This window comes from Aythya ferina (genome assembly GCF_964211825.1).
Source record: "Aythya ferina genome assembly, chromosome: 1".
Classification (NCBI taxonomy): domain Eukaryota; kingdom Metazoa; phylum Chordata; class Aves; order Anseriformes; family Anatidae; genus Aythya; species Aythya ferina.
The window spans coordinates 25,303,211-25,328,246 of record NC_140296.1 but is presented as its reverse complement, the minus strand read 5'-3'; the positions used below and the strand labels follow the sequence as shown (position 1 = coordinate 25,328,246).

At 39.8% G+C, this 25,036-nt stretch overlaps 1 protein-coding gene and 1 long non-coding RNA gene across 6 annotated transcripts in view; both read left to right on the top strand.

Annotated features, from left to right (window-relative positions):
- Positions 1-25,036, top strand: part of DCLK1 (doublecortin like kinase 1) — a 240,959-nt gene that overhangs the window by 58,396 nt on the left and 157,527 nt on the right. The gene's annotated exons all lie outside the window — the stretch shown is intronic.
- Positions 791-24,295, top strand: LOC311440008. The gene is made up of 3 exons (XR_014695150.1): positions 791-921; positions 22,053-22,270; positions 22,427-24,295. It is a non-coding gene; the product is annotated as an uncharacterized lncRNA (long non-coding RNA).

Here is a 25,036-nt window from a genome sequence, read left to right as displayed (position 1 = left end):
TCTGTTTCGGAGGTGTGTTCTGTTGTGAGAGATGCTGTGTGCGCTCCTGGTACAAAGAATCTCTGACCAAAACCACCTTCTGAATGTTATTTCTTTACAAGCCATTCAGGGCTGAGTGTTGTCCAAAGTTCTGTGAGAATCGCTCATTTATTTATAAAATAGGTTAAAAGGAGGCCCTGTGGGTAGCTGGGCCACTCTTACTGATACTGGGAAAACGGCATTTTGCCCAGCCTGCTCCTGTTTGAACCATACAAGTATCAGGTTTTCTTCCCAGGCACTGTGATGTATCGTTTTAGCAGCTGTTCATCTAATGTCTTCATTTCCAGACAGATCTTTCACTTGGATTGCCTGTCTAGAGAAAAAAAAACCTAGACCCCCAGCACCCACAACGCCTTCATTCACTGTGCGATAATTCCCCTTTAGTTCACGCTATCCCAAACTGGAAACCCACTTAGGGCTTTGAAGGTACCAAGGAGGGTTTCTGCTTCCACTGAGTAACATTGTGTTAAGGCCTTGTTGATTGCATTCACCTGTAGGAACGTTAACTCAGTTTTAGGATGGTCTGAACTCACAGAGCTTCTTTTATTCCCTAGAGCAGTTGGTTAAATATTCAGGATTTCCTGATTGCTTTCAATATATCTGTTTTAGTGCTTATACAGAATTATTTTAACGTTCCTGGCATAAGGAAATAAAATTGCATAGAAGTAAAACAAGTGCCTGGATGATACAATATGAGTCAGACATCTCTGGTGGAAGTAGTTAATTAACTTCAGCCAACGTGTGTGCTACCAGCCTTGTTAGTTCTGTGGGTTCAGGTGTGGCGAGGTCTGGCTGGCTGAACGAGACTTCATCGAGAAAGCCAAAGCCAGCCTTCGTAAGAGCAGAGATTTGGGATCTGCACCCCACTGAATTCATAAGGAAGTAGGTTATCTTGAAAACTATTTCATCCGCAGTAGATGTTGTGCTGCAATTATTATTAAAAAAAAAAATTAATATATATATATATATATTTATATTGCCTTCTTGGGTTCTGCATCTGATGCCTTCAGTTTCAAGGGCAAGTTAACGCAGTGTGCTTTGTGTACTGCAGTGGATGTTTCACAACAGATAATGATTGCCCTAACTTGAAGTAGGACTGCAGCATTTTAGCTGCTTGTCTACACATCTGCCTTTTGGCCATTGCATTTAGCTTAAAATAGACTGTAACAGGGTGAAAAGAGTTACCGTGTCTGATTATCTGTAAACCCTAGCTGTGTTTCTCAGTGTATCTCAAAGATGCTTATCCATTAAGTCTACCAAATTTTCCCCTCAAACACCATTAATAGAAAGTGCCCTCTTCTCTTACATTCTCACACATTGGCATGTCAAAACTGCAGGTTATGTAAAGTTGTTTCTCATGATTTTATTCTGGTAAGATCCGTTTTCTTTTCCTTTTCTCACATATTCTAAGTGTTTGCTTGTTCAGCCTTGCATTTTAAGCATTACTCCAACGAACACTGACCACTCAAAGTAGCAATTCCAGCCTTGTGAGTTACCCGTCTGAAAGGGTTTAATGTTGGGAGGGTTGACTTGGAAGTTGTAGAATCTTTGGCCTCAGATCCTGAGTAAAAAATGGCTTAATGTGATTCAGTGATTCTCTCAATATCTGAGCCAGTTCTTAAAATGCACATTAGGTAATATTTTCTGGTAATATTTTCTCTGGCCTTTTATTTCATATTTACTATGTCTACTGCTGGTTATGTAAACATCAATATAGTAATGAAAATGTAAATGTATTTGTACATAAATAAATGTAAATGTATTAAGTAAAAACGAGAATTTTTGTTGACAAACTTCTGCCTATCTGCCGGTAGGAAGGGAACTCACTGAGACAATACAGGTGTCAAAAAAAAAAAACAAACACAAATCTACAGGATTTGTGAAATTCCAGTTGCTAACCCCATTTCATAATTCTGTTTTATGTATGTTAGCCAGGAAGGGTGGGATCTGCCCTGATAACATAACAGTATTTTTGTATTGTTATCAGATTTGTATTTAATATCTAAATATATTTAGATATTGTTTATCAGATAAACAATCCTGATTGGCCTGAGACACAATTAACTAAAGATAGCAGGCAGGCAGATTTATACACTTTCCTCCCTGAAATAACTATACTGTTGCTTCCACAACACGACGACTACCAGTTTTGCCTTGGAAATCAGTGTGGTTATTTTTTGGTTGTTTGTTTATTTTGATTTTCCCCTAGGAAAATAGAGGCAGGTAGGAATAACAACATCTAACCGCAGCTCCAGGAGCAGGTTTTATCTAACCATGTTTGGTTTTTCCAAACGGCAAATCTGCAAGTCCTTCCCACGCCCAGCTCTGCACACATACATATGGGAAAATCAAAGGGCATAATCTGGTAGAAATTCTGCTGTCATTATGGTACGTACAAGACGAGATGACGGTTTTGGCTTAAGTACATCTTTCTAACAGGCAGCATCTGGCCTTTAGTATTAAAAGTAAGTTTGTGAATAAAATTCAAGCTCTTCGCCATGTGTTAGCATAAGATTGTTTTTCAGCAGTGATTGTCTTTTAGGCACTGGCTGGAGTGATTCATTACTAATGATAAACATCTTGCCTCTGTTGCCGAATCCATTGTTTTAATTCTAAAAATGAATCAATCTGAACAGAGCTTTCTATTTACAACATGCTCAGCTCAGGTTAATGAGCCAAAACAAAAATATACGCAGCATTGGCTATGAAATAATAGATCACTTGCTTTGAACAGAAAGCTTTCACCTCAGAAGCCAGAGAGTCATTAGGGCTAATCAGATGATTTATTTATTTACTTACTTGAGAAGCTTTTGTATTATAAGAAGCAGGTATATTACTAATTCAGAAATAAGATAGAAAATAGACAGATGAGCTGTGTATTTTAAAGGACGGTGTCTGCCTTATTCCTTCATTTAAAAAAAGAAAAAACTTTTATGTAACATAAAAGCAAATTCTTTTGTCCTTTTGTTTCCTAGTGCTTACTAGTTTTAGGAGCCAAGAGTGCTTCAGGTTACAATTGAGTCTCTGTTCTGACCTTCCAAACACATCGTGTAGTCTTGCTTTTCTCATACAATGACAGAGTATCCTGAGCTGGAAGGGACCCACAAGGATCATTGAGTCCAACTCCTGGCTCCATACAGGACCACCCAAAACTCAAACCATACGTCTGCAGCATTGTCCAAACGCTGTACATACATGCAGGGTTGCCCCATCCCAGGTGCAGAACCTGGTACTTGCTCTTGTGAAATTTCATGCTGTTGCTGATTGCCAAGGCTGCTGTCTTTGGGAAGTTAGGTAGTGGAAACTAAAAGTGAGTAAAAGAAATGCATGTTGGATAATTATGTTCATAACAAATAGGTACAGCGTCAACAAATGTGAATATTTCATCTACATCTCGCTCTGAGGTAGTTTATGCAAAGAAGTCTTGTTACAGCTGCAGCAGAGTGATGATGAACAAGTCTCTGAGCCTCTGCTGGAGGCTGCATTGCAAAATGGGGGGTTGGAAACTGGAAGGGGAGGGGGGTGCTGTATTCATAGGTCATGTAAGTGTCTAATGGCACCTGAAATAGCAGTGATTAGCTTATATTAAGCTTTGGAGAAAAAATATCTTAGTACTTCCAAAAAATTCACTGTGGTCTTGCTGTAAGTTGCATTATCACCTTGCCATTAGTAAGACTAGAGGGTGTCACTTGATGTTTCTCTCCTCGTTTATCTTTTTTAGTCTTTTTGCCAGAAAGCGAACAGCAAACACAAATTTATCTTTGCTAGCAGTTTATAAAAAGCTGCCTTTTCTGTCTGCTTTTGATTTTAAAAAGAAATCAGTCCTTGATATATCTTAGATACATTTCTGAAAATACTCAGCATTATAAGGAGCGTTCCAGTATGAGGGAACACTTTTATATCTGCCTCTTATCAGCTCCTTACCTTGCTTAAACACAACAACCAATTTGCTGTGTTATGGATGCCCAATGTTGCAGAATTAATGCTGGGGGCTGAGTGCTTCCAGGTGATTTGTTGGCAGCTGGACTTAGTTGTAAGGAGGGGCTGATGCTTGAAGTGCTGTGTGGGAGAGGAGTATGAAGAGATGAAGGTGTCCCACAGGGCAGCCCTGCAAGTAAGCTTGACGTGATGGGATTTCCTTGCCCTTGAGTACACTAATGTCTGGGCTAGAAAATTATGGTTCTTCACATCAGCTGGCTTTCTAAACGGGTAATAATCCGTGTTGTGCTTTGCAGAGTGAAACACCTTCATGACAGGGTTAACCACTGCTGCCCAGAGCAGCTTGACGTGGTGGTTAGAGTACTTTCCTTAGGAAAGGGAAAAACTTCCTTTAACCATCAGAATATTGCTTGCCTATTGCCTTTGATGACTAAAAAGAAGTACTTTTGTTTCTTCTGCCTTATATAAAGGCTTTGAATTGTAGGAAAGTGCTTGGAGTAAAGCATTTAAGATGGGCAGAGGTCCTGTTTAAGGTACGTCGCTGCCTCCCCCTGTTCTTTACTTTTCCGGGTAATTGCTCATTGAGGGCGTTTAGTTGTTTTAGATCCTATTCCTGAGAGATCTGATGAAGTGCTGTAGTGGCATCATGGTTAGCATCTAGTCAGGAAGATAAATGCCTGCCTCATTTATCTTGACCAAGGTTTTGCCTTTCTTGAGTATACCCAAGGTGAAGTCTGTGTGCACAGCTGCTGTCTGCCTACCTCAAGCTTTTTCTTTTGCTTGCAATTTTCACCCCATTTGTCACATCAGTCACTTTTTGTTTCCTTTATCCTTAAATACATGATCATCAAATGCAATGCAGTCAAACCTGGCTGGTTCTGAGGTCTCGGAAGCACTACACAGGTCTTGGGAATACCATAAGCACGGTATTTCTGTGGGTTGCCAGTGATGTGCTTGTGTACCCAGCAACGTACAGGTTCGCAGTTCCTACTCATCAGTTCCATATCTGAGCAGATAAATGGTTGCAGCTAAGCAGCATAGGCTTGGGAGCATTTCTGTTAGTAAAAGTTAGAGAATGGTAATAAAATTATTTTTATCTATTACGATTATACTATCTCTTCCATGCAAATTCTCAGCAAGGAGTTACGATGGAAGTGTTTTGGTTGTTAGTAACACCCCAAATTTGATTAATAGCTCATTAAGAGGCTTAGTGACCAGTGAAGACCATGAAAATAATTCAGACTTCATCTGTTCCCCTCAGTTTTGCCTGAGCTTTATTTGGTTTGTACTCTTCATAGCAGCAGCACTGAAATAATCTTTTGGTTTTTGGATTCAGTGCTGTTAGTGAGGTAGTTCGAGTTGGAATTCTTGTCCTTGGCTGAAAGGAGGAGCTGGAAGACTGTTTTCAGGCACTGATTATATCCCATGGATTCATCCAGCACTGTTTATCTAGCTGTGATCCAGCACCTGCATACCTGTGTCACCTTTTCTTCCCTGAAAAAAATGCTATCTAGGCTCAGTTCAGCGTTGCGCTGTATGTCTGGTGCTCTCTGGAGCTCTTTGACACTGGGAGGTGGCTTCACAAAGCTCCATTATTTCCCTTCCCAGATCGACTGTGCAGAGGAACATCAGCAAGCTGTCTTCTCATCAGTCCTGCAGATAAAGAAGGAGGGAACACATCCACCCACACTCCTGAACTTCTTAAGTGCTTCTGTACCCCACAATCTGTAGCCAAAAACTTCCTGTTCCCTTCAGAGGAGGTTACGCCTTCATTTCTGCTTCCGAGTTCTTTTCTCCTGCTGTAGGGTCAGAAACGGGGAAGGTGATCAGTTGGTGGGAAGTCTTTACTGGTGAGAACTTGTCTCGTGCATTTAGTGTGGAGCTTCCCACATCGCTGCAGGGCTGGCTTCGCCAGGGCCTGAAGTGGCAGCGTGCACCCCTAAGAGGCTCAGTGTTGTTTAGTGTTGAGCATTTAGACGGAAAATGAAGATGTTGCCTGGAAACATATTGCTCTGTTGTTCTACAGTCATGTCATAAAAGATGCCATAAACATAAGTGTTTGACATTAGCTTGTTCACTACGCCATGAATTCAGATAGGGTTTTCTTTTCTGAAAGACGTTACAGTTTGTAGGGAAATAACCATCAGTGATGGTTTCACAGGAAAAAAAAAAAAAAAATCATTCCATGTTTTTGCCTTGGTTGCAGAGTTTCTAAGCACAAGTTGCAGGGTGTGTTTCCATGTGCAGACACCTCGTAGTCTCTGACTCGGTGCTTGATGAGTTTACCAATACCACCACCAGCACATACATTGATGCAGCTGTTTCACCGTGCCTGGAACATAGCCCAGTGTAGTTACTTGTAGATGCTGCTAAAGGCAGCATTCAGCAATAGGGTGCAAGGTGTGCATTAATGCAATGTATGTGCTTGCATTCAAGGCCGTGCTGTTAGCAGAAGAGCTCGTGAGGAATGGGACAGAGCTCGCTGCGCGTAGCGTGACAGCTCGTGGCTCCCTGAACCCTAGGGAAGGAGGAGCTCGCTGCCTGCCCACACTGCCTCCTCATGGGATGGCATTGAATAAAACTTCTGGGCATTACTTCCAATTTTTCAGCTTGTGTTACGGGTAGGTACAAAGCAAGAGGATCCAGAACTTAGGCAGCTAGAGTAAAAAAAAGTAAATAAAACTAAGGTACTTAAAACGTCTGAGGGTGGTGCTTTTTCATGCTTCTCTAGAAGCAAGTTGTCATGTGTCAGCTGCTGTCAGGATTGCTGCGAAGCTGGAATGGAGTACTCCTTGCACAGTTCCTGTAGCTGAAGGACTGGGTACTGCCTGCATAGCAGCCTACACACTATTTGCAGCATGCAGTATATTGCATGCTTTTACTGCAACCTTTCATACAGGTTGCATGATCCCTAAACAAACCCTGTTGCTTTTGCCTGTGGAGACGTATTTAGAGGTTAGTGATATGGTTTAGTGGAGGACTTGTTAGTGTTAGGACAGAGGTTGGACTCTGTGATCTTGGAGGTCTCTTCCAACCTAAATGATTCTGTGATTCTGTATGTGAGGCTGATGTGCAGGCTGGACTTGCCCTGTATTTTTACTTCAGAGCTGAAGCAGACGAACCCTATGGAGGCCATTTTCCCGTCCTGAATTTCTAACACAGTATATCTTAAAATGTATCCCCAATCTTGCAACCTTTCCTTCTGCATCGTTAGCAGCATTTCTTTTTCCAGAGCCCAGGTCCATTAGTCAGTTTGTCCAGCAGGCCATGAAAATACGTGATTACTTGAGAACCTCATTGGCTTTTCCCTTGGCAGTCAGATGACAGCGTCACTCCCATGCTTTGTGGGGCTCGTGATTAGACAGGACTGCAAATTCAGTGGGACACTTCGCAAAGTGGTACTAAAAGGTTTCCCCGTGGATAAAAGCGAGAAGTAGAGGCTTCAGGAGGTTGTTCAGTGACACTGTTTCCTCCTGCACTGCGGTGCTGTCACTTTCTATGTTTGAATTTTTTTAATATGTAAAAGGCAGATGTGGCTATACGCAGGGTGCTAGGACATTTTAAGATGCTTTGATCAAAATCTCACAGAGGTAAAGGAAACAATTCTTTTGCAGTTGATGTTTGACTTTCAGCCTGTGTTAGCTGGGGGATATATATATATATCCATTGATTAAATGAAAATGCAGCAACGAATTTATTAGGTAACAAAGCCTGGATGCAGCTCTATACCTTTTCTGCGTTTGCTGAAATTGAATGTTTTGCTAAGGAAGATGGCAACGTAGATTGAAGTTTTGCTTGTCTCAGCTACCTGCTGTGTCTCATTTGAAAAGGCCTGTGGGTAGGCGAGCTTTTGTGGTTGACGGTCTTTGAAGAGCTGCTTCCGTTTGAAGTCTTTTTTTCCTCCCCTTTTGTGATGTTTGGAAGTAGAGGAGAACACCTGTAGACTAATATGATGTGAGCATATTAAAATGTCTGTTACCAGCACTTTCTGATTTGGGATTGTTGTTTTATAAAACCCAGCTATGTCTGTATTTAACTTGTCCCCTATAGGCTAGAAATTCTGAGGGATTAATACACCAGAAACTTGAGATGCTGAGTAGGATACAAGTGTACAAGTGTCCACCCTCCATGCATTACAAACGGAATACTTTCCTTGTGTTCCAGCAGGCAAAGGCAGGTACGGAGGTGGAAGGGAATAAAGGAAGGGGCAATTTATCTGTCCTAACACTGACTAAAGTTTAGTGTCTAGTGTAGGCTGATTGCTTAGAGATGAACAGGTATTTCCACAGGGCAGTTCAGTTCCTCTTGCAGTAGGCAGATATGACTGATGCAATGAATTACCCCATCAGTTTGCTGTCCTCCACTGACTACACTCTGTCTTTGAAGAACTGGCTTAGGCTAAATACCCTGTTTTTGCTTGTCTGAGGTCAAACAAGTTGAATCCTGCCTTGACTCATTTGTTAAATTTGTTTTTAAAATCGCGGGGTAGCCCTTCAACTTCTGCCTATTTCATTCTATAAAAGCAACCCTCGCTCACACCCACAAACAACTGCAACAAATCTGCCCACCTCTCTTGTAAGGTCTTATAAGTGAAAATGTTAAGCAGATCTTAAAATGTGTGGTTGTATTGTTTAAACTCAGTGGGGATTGGATGCTTAGAATAGCAGATTGGTCCTCTAACAGCGAGTAGTCGGAGTCTTATTTCTATCTGTATTTGAGGGTAGGATTTTTGTTTTGTTTAGTGGTAAGAGAGCTGCAGAGAGAGAGTACAAGGCACCTCTAGGCAGAGACACAAATGCAACGAATGACATTGGGAAGAACTTGTGAACAAACAGTAGAAATTGATGTGCCTCTTCACCAGCCAGTTGGAGGTTTGGCTTGCTGCGTGCTCTTAAGTCACTTTGTCTTAGTCGCATTCTTCAGCTTTGTCCAGAAATCTTAGTCTCCTTATTCTTTCTGAAGGACACAGCTGAATTTGGAATCTACATCATGAAGAGCTGTAAAACTGGTACCCAAACTGATGCATAGACTCGGAGACTGAGCATTTAACCTCTAGTGCCAGCATTATCTCCATTTTTCCTGATACTACAGAGACATTTTTCAATTACCACCAAACCAAGCTCGCTCGCTAGTTGTCTACAAAATAACATTTGGCATCAACGAGGAATTTCAGAATCCACTAAGCTTGCAGTCTGTTACCTGCCTAACCATACTATCTCCTTTCCTTTGTAGGCTCCAGTTCTTGGAGTCTGTGTAGGGGCCATATCAAACTGCTTGAATAATTCATCTGCACTAGCTGTGGGTAGGCATTCATGAGGCAATGAAGTTACGTGTCGAGATGCTGTCTTGTAGCAGTTTCCCTAACACTGGAATGTTTCTGAAAAGGTCTTGTTCATACTGTTCACGCAGTTGAGAGGGCAGATTACAGATTCCCCAAACAGGTCTTTTATAGCTGCCTTGCTTGTGGCAAGAGACCATCTGGAGGCTAATACAAGGGTACCAGGAAATTGCTTCTTAAAGCTCGTCAGCTCAATATGAATAATTGCAGGAAGAGCTTTAGATGGAAAGGTCTGGAGGTAAATTTGCTCTGATGCTGCTGCATCCCTTGAGGTAAAGCTCGCAGCCATGCTGGAGGCCAGGGAAGAAAAAAGGAAGCTCATACAGAATCAATTATCGTGATCCTGTCATCTAATGGGCACGTACTTGACTCGTCGTTGTATGTCTTCATCACAGATCAGAAAGTATTACAAAAATTATCAGTGTATTATTAACTCTGACAACTATGCATGGCTTTCTTGGCTGATAGTGTGGAGATAGGGAGACTGGAACACGGTAGGAAATAAATAGTGAAACTATAAAAGTAATTTCCAGAGAGATTTCAAAGGTGGATTCTGTAGTAATGGGAAAGGAATGGAGAGCTGCTTCCCAAGTGCAATGCTGCAGATTAAGGCAAGGGGCTCTGTTGGATGTCTGGGACATTCTGGGTCACCTAAGCCTTGGGAAAGGGGATGAGCTGGAAGCAAGCTCCCAGCATTATGTGCTTAACCTTTTTTCCTCTGCTTCTTGAGTGCTTTGGGGAAGAACAAACAATATTGATTTGGAAAGAAGTTGCTCTTTTGAACTTTTTACTCACTCACTGTTATCCACTAAGGAAGTCTTAGAGTTGGTTAGGCTTCTCATGGATTCCCCCAGGAGCTGTAGAGGTGCAAAGTAACACCTTACAAAGATGTGAAGGCAGAAGAATTGTCTTTGAGGAGAGTATTGGTAAGACAAAGAGAGCTCTTTGTTCCAGTTTTATAGGCAGGATGGCACTGCATTGCTGTGATTTCACCGAAACACAGAATCACACACACAATTCCCAGCAGTGATAAGCAAAAGAACATGGATGTGTGTTTCTGTGAACTGGCATGGCATGCTGCTGGGGCTTACTGGTTAATTCCTCATAAGTATTCAACGTCTCTTTGAGACTGCAGTCTGAATTATTTATATTTTAGTAAATTTTGCTTCTATGAACGATTTTCCACATTTTTGTATGATATACTTTTTTTTTTTTTTAAGCCAATGGTAATTCTTCTACTGGCATAAATTAAAGATGCATTGTTACTGTCCTACAATGTGGTTTTTTTTTTTTGTTTTTTTTTTTAACTGTGCTGTGTCAGGATGAAGTTGAAACTTATTACACAGTCTCTGCAAACACTTCAGCACATATGCTTTTCTTTGTAACAGCACAACAGTTATGGTATTTTCATAGACAGAGGAACCCAGTATGAAATCTTTGCTCTTACCAAGATCAGATTTGGTTCTCCATCTTCCCCCATATTCTGACTGCTAGGCTGTGGGGTATATTTGAAAGAGGGGAACAAGTGACTCCTCCTCCTTTCCTGAATTTAACAGAAATCTCTTGCATGCTGATATGGGATTCTCCATTCCTTCTTTGAATCCTACTGTGTTTGATGTATTAAAGATAATTAAAAATGCAGGCTATTGCAAGGATTTTGAATCAGTCAGAGGAATGTCTCTTTATAAATTAGTCCCTGTGTGTCAGTGCCTGCATGTATAACACTATACCCATATTAAAATAAACCACAGTGGTTTTACAAATATGACTTCTTTGCTGGTATGGTATGTTTTGAACAGTAATCTGAACTCATTTCATTTTTTTTAATTGGTGACAACTGTACAATTTTTGGAGTTAAGTGAGTAAATACATGAAGCTGCACAATTTTTTTTCGTGTGCAGAAATCTGAAAATGGCTCCTCTCAGCAGCTGTCACTTGGTTCACTTCTCCACATGCACCTCAAATGACAGTCTGCGATATTGAAAAGTTTAAGTGAGGACCGTGGCCCGATCTTACAAAAATGAGTAACGTGAAAACCATCATTGTAAGGTCTTACTCCCTCCAAGTATCAGAGTGATGAATTACTAGCTACAAGCTACAAAGGGAGCAATTCCCTCCTGAATCTAACTCCCCTCTAGTCAAAAATCCCTACCCCAAAACCATATAGATGCATAACTAGTAAAAGCTGCCTTCCCTGAAGGAACCTTCTTGGTTCTCTTCTGGACAAAATATCTAATGACACAATTATTTAGCACCACTTCCTGCAATAACGTAGAGATTGAAAAATAGTGCAGTTGTTTAATGATTGGAACAACTCTGAAGCTGTTGACTAACATGTTTTCTGTCCTTACTGCATTTTGAGCAATTTAGTTTCCAAGGCAACTGCTCTTGTCAGCATACAGATGTGCTTAAAGCTATGTGAAGGCATTTCCCAACAAATATATAATTTAATGACAAAAACATAAAGGCATAACTTCTGTCCTTCTTTCCAACATCAGCAGAGAATGCAAGATGCCCCGTGAATCAACAGCAGGTCACTCCAATGCAGAGATCTACCAGCGAGGAGTAATTGAGACAAATACCTAAGTGAGGCATGGTATTTACTCTACTTTTGATTAGGGCAGTTTATTAGGAAGACTAGAAAGTGAATATGAAGAGATCTTAATCACTTTTATGGCATTGTTATAGCAAAGTTTTGTCTTGCTCTTGGTTTCCTTTTCCTCTTGGAAAGAGGAGACTAGGTTGCTGTAGAGCAGCACATTGTGAACGCACTGCTGAAGATTTAGGACTTGCTGATGTTGCTTTTGCTGGACCTGTGTTTTTCAGTTAAGTCACTTTCTAAAGTCACTGGGGCTGCTTTCTTGGAAGTCAAGTAAGTATCCTAAAACTGTTGAACTGACAGGCTTTATTCTAATGGCTTCAGTTCAAAACTGCAATGCAGTACAAAATAATTACTATTTACAGTGCATTGTGAACAACTAGGAAGGCTTTGGTCATAATAGAATGTAGTGGTTATGTATTGAAGAAAAATTCAGGGGAAATTTTCCAGGGGTTCAGAGATAAAAAGATGAGAGAGATCCGTTGTGGTCACCTACCCTTATCTGCCATGTAAAAGAGACCAAAGAGACTGTTCTGTTCTCATCTTGGCTCCCAGACCTGTAGCTATTTTTGAATAGCATCTGTTGTAGCATCAGTGCTGATTTTTAAAAAGTACCCAGTGCTTGCAATGTCTACCTTAACCATTCATAGTTACTGTCTTAATGGTTTTGTTTGTTAAGAAATACAATATATGTTTGATCAGCATTTATCCAGCTCCAACATCCAGTAACTTGTCTTGCTTAGGTCTTTGTCAGCTAGATGATAATTCTCACATAATTAAGTTTGTTTCCTGTGTAGCTGCTTAGTCCATAGTCTTTCTTACCCTCTCTTGGACACAATAAAGATGTAGATCTTCCTGAATGCTTTAGTAGAGGTACATGAGATCCCTCTGTTTTTCCAGTGGCTGTTCTCTAAATTCTCCAAATCACTGCCATCGTCCCAGAGTAGATGATGCCCCAGAAACACCCAGTGCAAATGAGGAAACAGCATCATCTCTACCACTTCTTGAGATCCCCTGCTTTGTACATCTAAATGCTCTATTTGCCCTTTCTTAACTTCACACCATTTCTAATGTTTACCAGTTTGCCATCAGAGGTAGCACACCTCTTCTAAAGCAATTGTTTCCACATTCAAAAAAGACCAAATTAATTTGACGAGACCTGTTTTCCATACAGCTGTCCCACTTACCATGCCTTATATTTTCTTCTTTTTTAATTGCTCGAACATCGTATCAGCTACTGTCTTAATTTACAAGAACCTTGTGGCTGATTGACAGGACGTCGTTTATCCAGAAATGCTGTCCAGCTCCGTTGAACATTGGACTGGATCCTTTTCCCAGTCATCCTGGACTGTCATAGCTTCAGAAGACCGTATTCATCTTAAACACAGAGTGTCCCAAAGTTTACTGATTCAAAGCCCTTTCAGGAGTAAGTGGTTAACATACTCCTTTCATGCTGATAGCAGGGGTATTATTTCAGTCTGTATGCTGTCTTACATCTAGTTAACAACTCACATGCAAAAATGTTTTCCTTTTTGCATTCTTTTTGCTTCAGCTATAACAAGGCATTTCAAAGAAATTCACTTTGCTGTTCCTCCTCCAATTTATCTTGACTAATTTCCTGATCTACAGTGCTGCTAGTTTGTGAACTCTTCTACTTCTGTGGTTCTTGTAGTGTTCTCAGACTTCCAAATGTTAGTCATCTTTTAGTGTACAGCCACCAAGCAGCACTTCAGGGAAAAAAATCTTTCATCAGGAAAGAAAACACGGCAGTCTACTGCAAGGCAGTACTACTTCTGTATGGGTCGTCAACAGCACACTGAGCATAGAAGAAGAGGGAACGTCTCCAACTCTCTCAGATACAGCTACCTGCTGCTCCTCAGCTCTGGATAATGCTCCTCAGTACTACAAACAAAGCTTTGCAGCTCTCATCCAAAAGCAGTGAACAACTTGAGACTGTTCAGTCAGTGAGGATAAAGACCAGTGTCAGGAATACCGAATTTGATATTTTGGTTTTGCATGGTCCATTGTACTAAACACATACTTGAGTTACTAAAGAGATGTTCCCCCAGGAAAACATTTCCCAGGTAACCAGAAGTATGGGTAAGCAAAATGCTGTACTTGTGCTTCTGTTCAGTAGAGAAGCGCTTTCCTCTTGTAAGCAGTTCAAGGTCTACAAGAATCCCTGCGATGATCAGCCTGATAGCCTTTGCTTCTGTGTAAGAGCTTAAGGAATGTACAAATGAAGCTGTTTTCTAAATCTTTCTCTATCAGTTTCTTACACAAACATTTGCTGGTGAAGTTAAAAGTATATTTCAGAAGGTTCAGGAAGATTATGAAACATGATCAGTGGTACCAACTGCATCAGTTTGCGCTTAGATTTAAAGAATTGCTCATCCTTCTGAACAGGTCACTGAGATAAAATACTGGTTTTGATTGCGATGGGATGTTTGCTTTCAATAGGGACAGTTTTAGTGTCTGTCATCAGAATATACACATACAGTGCAGGATGAAGGGTAAATTAAAATTAAAATTCATGACCTTGGAAGAGTTGTCCATCTATTATGGTTAAGTCCCACAAGAAATCCTGGGAAGTGTAATTAAAGAGGTAGTGCTCAGAATAACAAGAGCGAGAGGAGTCTCAGCACTAAGAAGGGTAAAAGGGAAGCTTCACTCCTCACCTCTTCATAACCCTACCTGTACTGAATGCTGTGCTAGATTCATGTTAGAACTTTTAAAGAGAGGTAGGAAAGAAGACTTCAGATTATCATAATTTTATGAAATACTTGAAGCGATGAACTTCAAATTTACTGCACCATCTTAACAAGTTTTGTTTTGCTGTGAAGATTGCCTGACTCTGTAAGCTAAGATACTGTTCCTTTTCATACCCTCACTGCAAGCTGCAAAATTCATTAATGTCACCGGAACAATCCCATTTGCATATGTGTAAAAGTCAAGAGTTGATACTCTTAAAAATATGGACTTGTATGGATATTCTTGAAAGAAATCTTAATTTTGCTGCAAATGGAATGTGGACAATTTTAGTTTCAAAGAACAATAAAACACTGATGAAGGGGTAGAGAGTTTGCAATGCTGTTATTTTTGTGGTGATTATTTCCAGCAGTTTTCCAGTTTATATTTATGAAGCATTTTCTGCTATAAATGCAACTAAGTGCGCTTTGAAATGGACTTGACAGCCACTTGCAGGCCTAAGTGTCAATTTTGTAACAGATCACAAAGAATTTTTATTCTGTGGGAAAATTTGAGATGTCAGAGTTTTTGTTCTTAATTGGGACAAAATACCAATCTCATTTGAGGATGGAACACTTCAAAAACATTTGCAATGTTTTTGTTTAAAATATTGATGATAATCCTATGTTCTCACAAAATATTTTAATTAAACCATATCCTCATTTCCCAATGAAAAACATCGGGAAATGAAAAACAAGTGTTTTTTCATCCCATTTTACACAAGAGCATAAACCACAGAATATAAATCCACTTGTTATACTAGAAATTAATTTTTTGCATGCATGACAGAATTGGATTTTGGGTACTTAATGAGAATCTCTTTATCATGCATAAAAATAAACCCTCTGCCAAGTTGTTGGCTCGCAAGCTAATGACCAGGTTAGAGTTTTGCTGTCTGTTTTACACCTTTATCTCCACTCCTTTATCAAAGCAAATAAGGTAAGATGAGAACACTTATACCCTGAATTTCCTTGAAAACAAGCAGCTATGTCTTCTGTTGGGTTTTCTTCCATGTAAAAGCAAGTGGTGTGAAGGATCTTCATCAAGGATGAGGATCTGTAGTTAGAGGTGCTAGATCCAAGTTGCATGACAGTTGTTACTCCAGTATTTTGTATCTATAAATCCACTGCAGTCCTTTTTCTGTTTAAAATTATATATATATACACACACACACACACACACACACACACATATATATTTATATATGAAAGTCTTGAAGTCTTCCATTTCATTCATGGTCTGTTTCTCTGACTGTGGATAGCTGAAGTAGAAGTAGACTGAAGTAGACTATCAGTTCTTCAAATGTATGGCAGATGTGGGACGTACATTCAAATATATGAAAGATGTGGGCTTTTGTTTGTTTGTTTAAGCTTTGCCACGTGATAACTATTTTGTATTAGTAGTCGCTATTGACTCTCTTAGGGAAAGAATAATTTGAGACTACCGGCAATAACAGTATTTTTGCAAATGCGTGTGCTGGAGACGACTAGTATAGTTTGCACCATTTTTTCCTAAGACTTCTTCCTGGGAGCTAAGCGTCGTGAATTGGTTTTGAAATGTGCTATTAGGGGGTAATTACTAGTGGAAGTTGCAAGTAAAATGAAAGTTTCAATTATTCAAGCTCTTTGTAAGAGGCAAAGCTGTATTCTGCTGGAAGAGGAATGGTTGTACTGGTAATTAGTATTTTTTGAAAGAACATAAAAATAGAAAAAAAATGCTTTACAAAGTTGCATGCAGTGAATTTTGTAGCATTTAAAAGAAATACAGGCTTTTTACATTGATGTTTTATTTAAATGCAAGCTTCTACTTTGATCCTGAAAATGCAGTCATTCTTAAAAATGGTTTTAGTAAAGAAAGTGGGAGATAGAAAACATTAATTAGAGATATAAATAGGATATAGAACTCAGCACCGTTAGTTTGAAAGGGAATCTTGCCTTAAAACTTTCAAAAAGTGCTGGAAACCAGTGGGTGAGAGGGTTTTCTGAGTACTAACCATGGAACAAGACATAATGAAGGATCAAAAAAGAAGACAAAGCTTGGGGCACACACAGAACTGGAAGGATTCTGCACAGAAAAGGAGTGAACTGGAAGCAGTGGCTTTAATCCAGGTTTCACATGGAGGTAGCACAGTAATCCAAGCCTAAGGTTTTCACCTCTGTGACACTGCTGTGTGCAGAGGATTTGTCTCTGAGATGGAAAGTTCTTAAGGAATGGATGTAGGACTAACGAAGGCTAAACCAGGTTAGTTCGGATTCATAAGTCCCAAGTTCAGCCTGGGCCAAGATTAAAGTAAAGCTAAGCCTGGAGTATGGGTGGCTTTGAGATACTAAAGATCTTTAAGCTATAGGGTTGCTAATCAGAGCTTCTATCCCAACAACTATGTTGAGGAAATTTTCACTACAGGGGTGTTTCACTACTAGCACCCTTGAAACTACAGTAAAGAATGTTAGCAGGCAATGAGAATGAAAACCTCTGCAATGAGAATGAAAACCTCTCAAAATAAAACCATTGGCAACTTCATTGATTAAAGAAAGAAAATTAACCATTCCTAGTTCCCATCTGCCTTTGTGTTCTGTTTATCTTTTCACTGTTTTATAGGTGTGTTTTTTTTTTTTTTCAATGGAAACATCCTCCACATCTTTCTGTAAATCCTAGTGCTTCTGCAGGTTTTGTGAATGTAGAGAGAAAGGCTTATTGAGAATAAGCCTTCTCAACGGTGTTAGCCTAATAAAAAATACATTTATTCATTTTCTAAGATACTCTTCAAGTTATATATCAGTGTAGCTTGTGTACTCTCTGCATAGGCTGCCTTTTTAATACAAAGGTGATTAGTAATATTCCTCAATTTATGCATGTGTATGGATTGGTTTTGAGCTGAACAAAATCTTAGGATGTGTCAAAGAACAGACAAAACCTAATGTTCATTTTAGAAACACATGAAATGTGTATTTACTAAGCCATTGTTGATCTAGCAGACCTCAGGCCTTAATCTTCCTCAGCTTGTGCACTGCTTCAAGCCGTGCTCGTTCGTGTTCTGTAGGACACTGACGAAACCCACAGCAGAGTGAGAACAGTGTTCTGGCTTTAATGAAAAATAGCAGCAGGAGTTTAGGGGCTGTTTTGTTTTGAATGTGCCTCACCCTGTACAAGATGAAGAAATATTTCCTGTAAAAAAAAACAAAAACAAAACAAAAGAAAAAAACTCAGGATAGTAGTGTTGTAGATAGTAGTGGATTAGGCAACGTATGGGAAACTTCTAAGGGCATACTTCCTTAACAAATCAGTTCATCTGTCTTTCCGTTTCCCAAGTTACTTATTATGTATATAAGCATAAGATTTACAGATGAGGAGGCTGCTGTTTATGATTCCTACCAATTCAAAACACTATCAGACTATAATAGAAATCAGTGCATTTCTGGTTTAGTGCAGTTCTAGGTTTGGGTGTTCTTTTATTGCTTTGGTGTGTGGTTCTTTTAATTTCTCAATTTTTTTTTTTCTGTTGTCTTGTCCTTTTCTTCTGTAGGACCTTGTCACCCTAAACTGATGTGCAAAACTGATGTTCTGAGTAATGGTTAGTAACATTTTTCTCTGACCATTTTTACAAAGTGTAAGAGAGGTAGATTATGTAGGACTACTTTTTATATTGTTCAGTTTAGCTGAAGTCAACAACCAATGGTGTTTTTTTCAGGACTTTACCAAGTGGAGCCACCTCCATCATTGCCACTCTCAGGCTGGGTCAGGGGCTGCAGCGTTGCCAACAGAAGGCTTCTGTACCCAAAGCTGTAGGCTAAAACTGAAGCTAAAAGAAAATAAAAAACCTATTATGAAATACAATTCCTAACAAAAATCTCTGCTCTTCTATGGTTAATTTAATAGATTCCCTGCTGGGCATGTGGCTTTGAAATGTGTTTGGTATCATAAGGACTTTCCTCATGGTTTGAACTGTAGAGAATCGATTGCGCCGTTTCTGCTAAAATACATCATCTGCAGTTTATATCGAGGGTTGCACAAATGTTGTGATCAATGTTCCAAGTATCAGTTTTCCTGGAGGCTTTTTGTTGAAGCTGTTCTTTTTTGCCATCCTGAGGGAATCTACAAATCTACAATTCAGATGATTCGTGTCTTTGTTCTTTCTGGAACTGAAATAAAATCCCAATTAAAAGCATTTAACTGGTGGCTGCTTTTGGATGTCATAGTCTCTAGCATTAAAAATCCCCAGTAACTTTTCCTAATATGTAAAAAGCCAGAGTAAAACAGGCACTAGGGTGACACCATGACAGCTGACATGCATCACAGTCTCGGGTCAGTTTGTTCATTCAGCTCACTAGTGCTGCCATCAACGCCTGTATTTATAGACTTTGCTCCTGCCTGAAGCTGTGATGGGCTCAGCTGTCACACTCAAATACGTGGGGTATAAATCTGCGTCTTAAGGAAGCGTTCAGAAATGTTATGAACCCATCTTTTGACTGCTGTGTTGTTCTGATGTTACTGGGTCTGTCTAGCTGAGTTACCCTGCCTTGTTCTGTTCAATGCATTGATGAAGAGGATCCAAACAAGACGTCATTTCTTCTTCCTAGGTCTTTCCTTTCCCTGGAACTAAAATAAATGCTGCAGGATAAAGTATCTTAGGTAAACAGGTAAACACTGTGCTTCATCTGGTTAATTTTACTTCTCTTCCAAATTTTCTTATCAATCTTTTCACCGGTTTATTTCTCCAGGTAGAAGCATGGTGACCTCTACTTCTTATCCGTAAGGTAGTTAATTATGGCCTAGCATCTAAGAAGCAGGAACGCAACTAGAGAAATTGCTCGCCTGCATGATTGTGGAAAGGTCTTGGAATGTGTGCCAGCCTAATTTAAATGCTTTGCAAATCGGTTCTGTGCGCGATGTTGCAGATGAACAATTACTTGGCATACAGCAGCAGCTTAGGGATATGGTGCTGGAGCCTGGCTTAATTTCAACTAGTGCATTATTATCCGGGATCATGCTGATACGGCAATTGTCTTGCATTCCAAGTGACAGCAGCTGAATGCTTCTGCAATACAAGGAGGGTGCTGTAATGCAAAAGGATTTTTCTGTGAAATTCTAGCACTCAGGTTTTAGTAACTTGTGGATATCAATGGGCTGATGAGAGATGGAGTTCTGATTTCAGAATTGTCTTCAAATTAAATCCAATCCTCATGTAAATTTCTGTAGGATTGTATTTTGCATTTCAGCAGTGGGACCTTCGGTAACCATCCAGAAATGTAGAGTCAGGCCTCAGTGTCGCTACTGTTCTTCTCTAAAGTCTCACAGGATACAAAGTATGTTTGGACCACCCTACTACTCATAAATAACCATTACACACCTGACCAGGTCTGTTAATTGAGATGGAAAAATGAAAAAAAAAAAAAAAAAAAAGCCCATGCCCTAAATAAATGTTTTCCAAAGAGTAATCTGCATTCCCAGAAGCAAAGGCATTTTGTGCTGTGTGTTGGCTGCACAAAGTGTGGTGGCTACTTACTCCATGTGTGCATTTCAGTAGGGTTGATCTGATTTTGGCATACCATGTATACTGTGGCATCTTACAGAAGGTCACATTGCTTGTGGCGACTTCAAAACTAATCTCACGAGTGGTAAAAGGGACTTTATCCTCTTTTTTTTTTTTTTTTTTTTTAAGTGTTGTTACTGACTTCATTTGAATTTTATTAGTAGTGACATAACTGCACAGTTTTAGAGATAAACACGTGCTAAATAGGATTTTTTTTCAAAGCTGCAGAGTTCACATACTCAAAATGTAACAGCTTCCAGGATATTGTAGGTCTGCTTTACAGATGGAGAGGATGATAAATTCGAGATACTTAAAATTGCCATAGGAATAAAACAACAACAAAAACTACCAAAAAACAGGAGAATCTGTCAATCTGCTCTTTTTGATTATGAATGCCTCCATTTCAGAAAGCACATGTCATTCTTTTTTTGGGTTCAGGATGCCAGCGTTCCTAAGGATTGAGACAATTAAGAGAATTGGGAGGGTAGCAAGGAGGAAATGAATCATAAGCAGGGGAGACAGAAATGGCTGGCAAAAATAGACAAAGCTAGTGGTAGTGTATGGAATTTTACTTCGTCAGCGTAGGAATCCTGGTACAGGATGCAGGAAAAGTGTTGGTTAAAGCAGGAAGGGCCATTGCCTTGCTGTTGTGCCAGTGAGCTTGTGCTCTTGGAGCATTTCCCCTCTATGAACGCTGATGAAAAAATGTAGGTGTTTGGTGGTACTCAGAAAAAACAGTGGGTTTTGGTAGATAAACTAGAAAGAGTTCCTTGTGGTAAAGGGCTGCCCTTCATCATTTACTTTTTTTTTTTCAACAAGGTTTTCATGTTACTTTTTATACAGCTGAAGGAAGGATTTTCAGTAGGTAAGTGTTGTTTCAGATAGAAGAGAGTGGTTCTTCAGTTCTGTCACAGAGACAACATACTTCAGAGTACATTTGGCAGAACTTCAGAATCATCACTGAATTCTATTTTCTTTTCTACTTCTGCATCATCTACCATCTTCCTCCTCCAAGTAGGAGCAGCATAGTCTGGAATAAAATCGTTTTTTGGGTGCACGCAACTTTCAGGTACCTTCCAAATTCTTCTTTGAGACAGATGCAAAATGGATGCATTTGTATCCAGCTGTTCCTAGCTAATTCTCTTTCTTTTATGAGCTAAAGATACTCAAACAGATATTTTTTTTCTTGACAAACATAGGTGCTCCTTTACATTTTTCTAAAGTGCTGCTGATTTTAGCCTTGTTCCGTTTGAGCAACCACTTTTACTTCTCTTCTCTCATGCCCTATGTGCATCAGTGCAAGTGCATTGTCAGTTCTTGAGAGCACACAGTGAAGGGTTCAGCCTCTCATTGCTATGCAAGGTGTTAAAATCCTGTATCAGCTTAACACCTTTCTCAAGTACTATAGCTCTTTATGGGAGTATGGCTACAGTACGAGACATTTCTTGGCCTCCTGGGCAGCATTAGAGATGAAAGTAAAAACAAGGTAATTATAGATATGACTTGAAGTGAAACTCCGAATCCCTGTAGAAAAAAGGAAGCTCTTGGCTTTCTGTTACTGTGACTTTGTATTAAATAGGACATTATAAGTAAACAGCTGTTCTGATGGTAATTTTCTTTTTTTTTTTTTTTTTCTTTTAAAGTTGGCCTTAAAATTCAGCTCTTGTAACAAGAGCAGTATGGAATGATAAAGCTGTATTTCTTTATGCAGCCTGCAGCTTGCAACACTCTGGCTGTTGTAAAGTTCATGACAGAACTGACTCAGGCAGCTCTGGAAGGGGATGGTTGTTCCCCGTGAGAGACAAAATCCATCCTGAGAAGCAAGGGTGCATCTACAGGACAGCTTTTTTGTTATTAAGGGCTTTGAGGAAAGTGTCCAGCAGAGGAAACAGCAGACAGAGGACGTTGCTGTGTGAGTTCAGATGGCACCACATCGCCCTGCCTCAAGACTGAAATAGAGAAATGACTGAAGTGCTGTGCTGTAAGAAATGCCCATTAAGTCCATCAGGTATCTGAAGCTTTTTGTGGCAGGGGAACCAGCCATGAGGGAAGCTCTCAAGTACTTCAAACTGATGAGGTAAATGTGTCCTGTGGGGACGGGCACGGCACGAGTTGACGTTAGCAATAGGCAGCCATGGCTGTGGTGAGGCCTAGTGGGGACAGTTCCCTGTCGCTCTGGTGCTGATGCCTCGGACACTTCCTACAATTCCCTTTTCCTCTTTTGCTGTTCCAGAAACAATAAAAGTTTCTTTCATGCTGCAATTACAGTGAATGGCTCATGGGCTTGCTCTTCATGTGAAGACTGTAGCCCTTCCTTTCAGTGCAAAATGAGAACAATTCCAGCCCTGTTCCTTCAGAAATCATCATCGCAAAACTTTGGGTAAATGCGAAACGTGAGCTTCCTGTTGGCTGCAACCGCTTTGTTTCTCGCTGGGGCTCATGCTGTTCCTTTATGGCCTTGCCTCACAAAAAGAATTACTGTCTTCATTTTGACTAGTGTCTGTGTGCCTGGCTAAGATAAAATGCTGTTGTGTTTCTTTTCCTGATACTGAATCTGTCTACCTGGCATTATTTAAGTAATCCATATAAAATCATAGTACTGTTATGATCCCTCTTCTTAATGAAACAGTGAAGTACTTCTAAACTTTGCTGTCTGCTAAAAACAAGCAAACAAAAAATCAATTTTTATTTCTTGTGCAGCCCATTTTACAAACACTTTGAAGTGGTTTTTACAAGCATTGCACCACTAGTGATACAGTGATTTGGTAAGACGATACAGTGATGTGTAGAGGATGGGTAGGGACAAGGAAGAGGTCACAAGAGAGTTTGGAAAAAATTTCAGTGGATATCAAGAGGCAAACTCAGGAGTGGAGTAGGTGTGGGGATGGGGATAGGAATTCCAAGTCAGCAGATGCTTCCTGCCTGTCTGCTTAGAGGAGGACAGAAGATGGAGTGGTAGTAGCAGAGGCAGGAGAAACCAGGATATCTGACTTATTTTCCTTCTCTTCTTCTGCTCATTCTGGAATGCCTGTTTTGGATCTTAAAAAGAAAATCTTCTGTTCCTGTGTTGCTGTCTGTCTAAATGCCTGCCTTTGACAGTGCCCCTCGTGGAAGCTGCTCTGTCTCAGAGCCACCCAGCCTTGGAGCAGGCAGGCAGTGGTAGCTGGTAGTGTTCATTTCCTTGTTCCTCACTTTCTCCAATAGATACTCCCAACTTTCTCACTCTTCCTTTTCCATTAAATACTTGGAGAGCTTTCTTCTTTTAATCTCTACCTCGGTTAAATTTTCCCTTCAGCAAAAGGGCATTTCGTTTGACTTTTGTACATTGTCCTATTTCTCTGTAACTGTAATTCATCCTTCCTGATTGTCAAGATTCACCTTGGTCTATCAGTCTTCTGCCTCTTATCCTGTCACTCAACTTCTCTGTACCTTGCCTTTCAGCGTTGATGACTTTGTTGCTGCTGCTAACTCTCTGTCCATTGGTTATCCTGTAAGGACAACTTGATTAATCTTTTTCTCATTTACAAGTCCTTGTTCAGTATTAATTTGAAGGTAATAGAACATTTTGAGTCATGTGGCAGGTCTGGTTTTGCTTTTTAAATATTTTTTTCAGAATCCTTGTTATTTAGTAGATTTGAGATTTTTGATGCAAAACGGTGGTAAAATGTTAGAATATCAGGAGATACTGTTACAAGTGGAACGTGAGGGAATATGCAGTTGCAAGCAGATTGCTGCTTTGTCCACAAAAAATCTTTCCCAAATCTCTTTATAAATATACTGCAATTCAGTTTTTGAACCTTAAAGGTGAATGTGAGTAAGTGGCTAAGAATAGATAAAAGTGGTAGCAGATAGTTGTGGTATATCGGTTAGATAAGAAAAAATGTAGGATATAATCATTTTTCATGAGCACGGAAAGATATAGATAAAAGGGTAACTTGAGACAGCTTTTCAGAAGTTGCATTTATTTTTTTCAGAATGGACAATGTACTCTACCAGAACTGAATGTTGCTGTGTTTATGTTCGAAATGCACCATTACTCAGACACATGCCCTGTACCAGCCATATTACTTGTAAGCAATAAATCAGCTTATCGTCAAACAAATTAAATCTGACAGCTGGCCTTTCATCACTGCCTATCAAATGAACATGTCAGACTATTCAATTCATTAACCTCCTGCTTGAGTCAGAATCCAGTCTGGGTTTCATAGGAAGCGAGGTCATGAGAGCCTTTTAGCATCAGCCTTTTAAGGAGTTCCTAAGGGTTCTCCTCTTAGGAAGAAAGATTTGAAATCCCATTCCCATTCAACTCGTATCCTTCTGGGGGACCTACTTTGGTTTATTTTATTTGTTATTTTTTAAATTTATTTTTATTTTATTTTTATTTTTTATTATTTTTTATTTTTTATTATTTGTTTTGGTAGTGACAACAGGGAAGTGCACGCAGCTAGCTTTGGAAAAGTATGTTTCTTGTGGTTCTCCAGATCTGTAACTCTAACATATAATGCTGTATAATTGAAATTAAATTATTTTGGAAGCCAGCCTTCAGTTGCTGAACACAGAACCTCTTTAGGCTGAAGTGTTTTGGGCTGTGGCACCTTTTACCTACACAGTGAATCTGGGCGTATGGATTGATTGCTCCCTTTCTGTGCATGCGTGTGGGTGTGAGGGCACATGGACATAATTTCTGTAAATGCGAAGAGGAAGCTGAAGGCACAAAGGAATGTGTGTCTAAGGAATGGTTTGGTTATCAAGAGTTCTCAGCTGCACAGTGTTGAATGTGGGTCAAGCACTGTTGACTTGATTGTGCTAGGTTTTGGACAATGCACAATATTAGTCTTTTCTC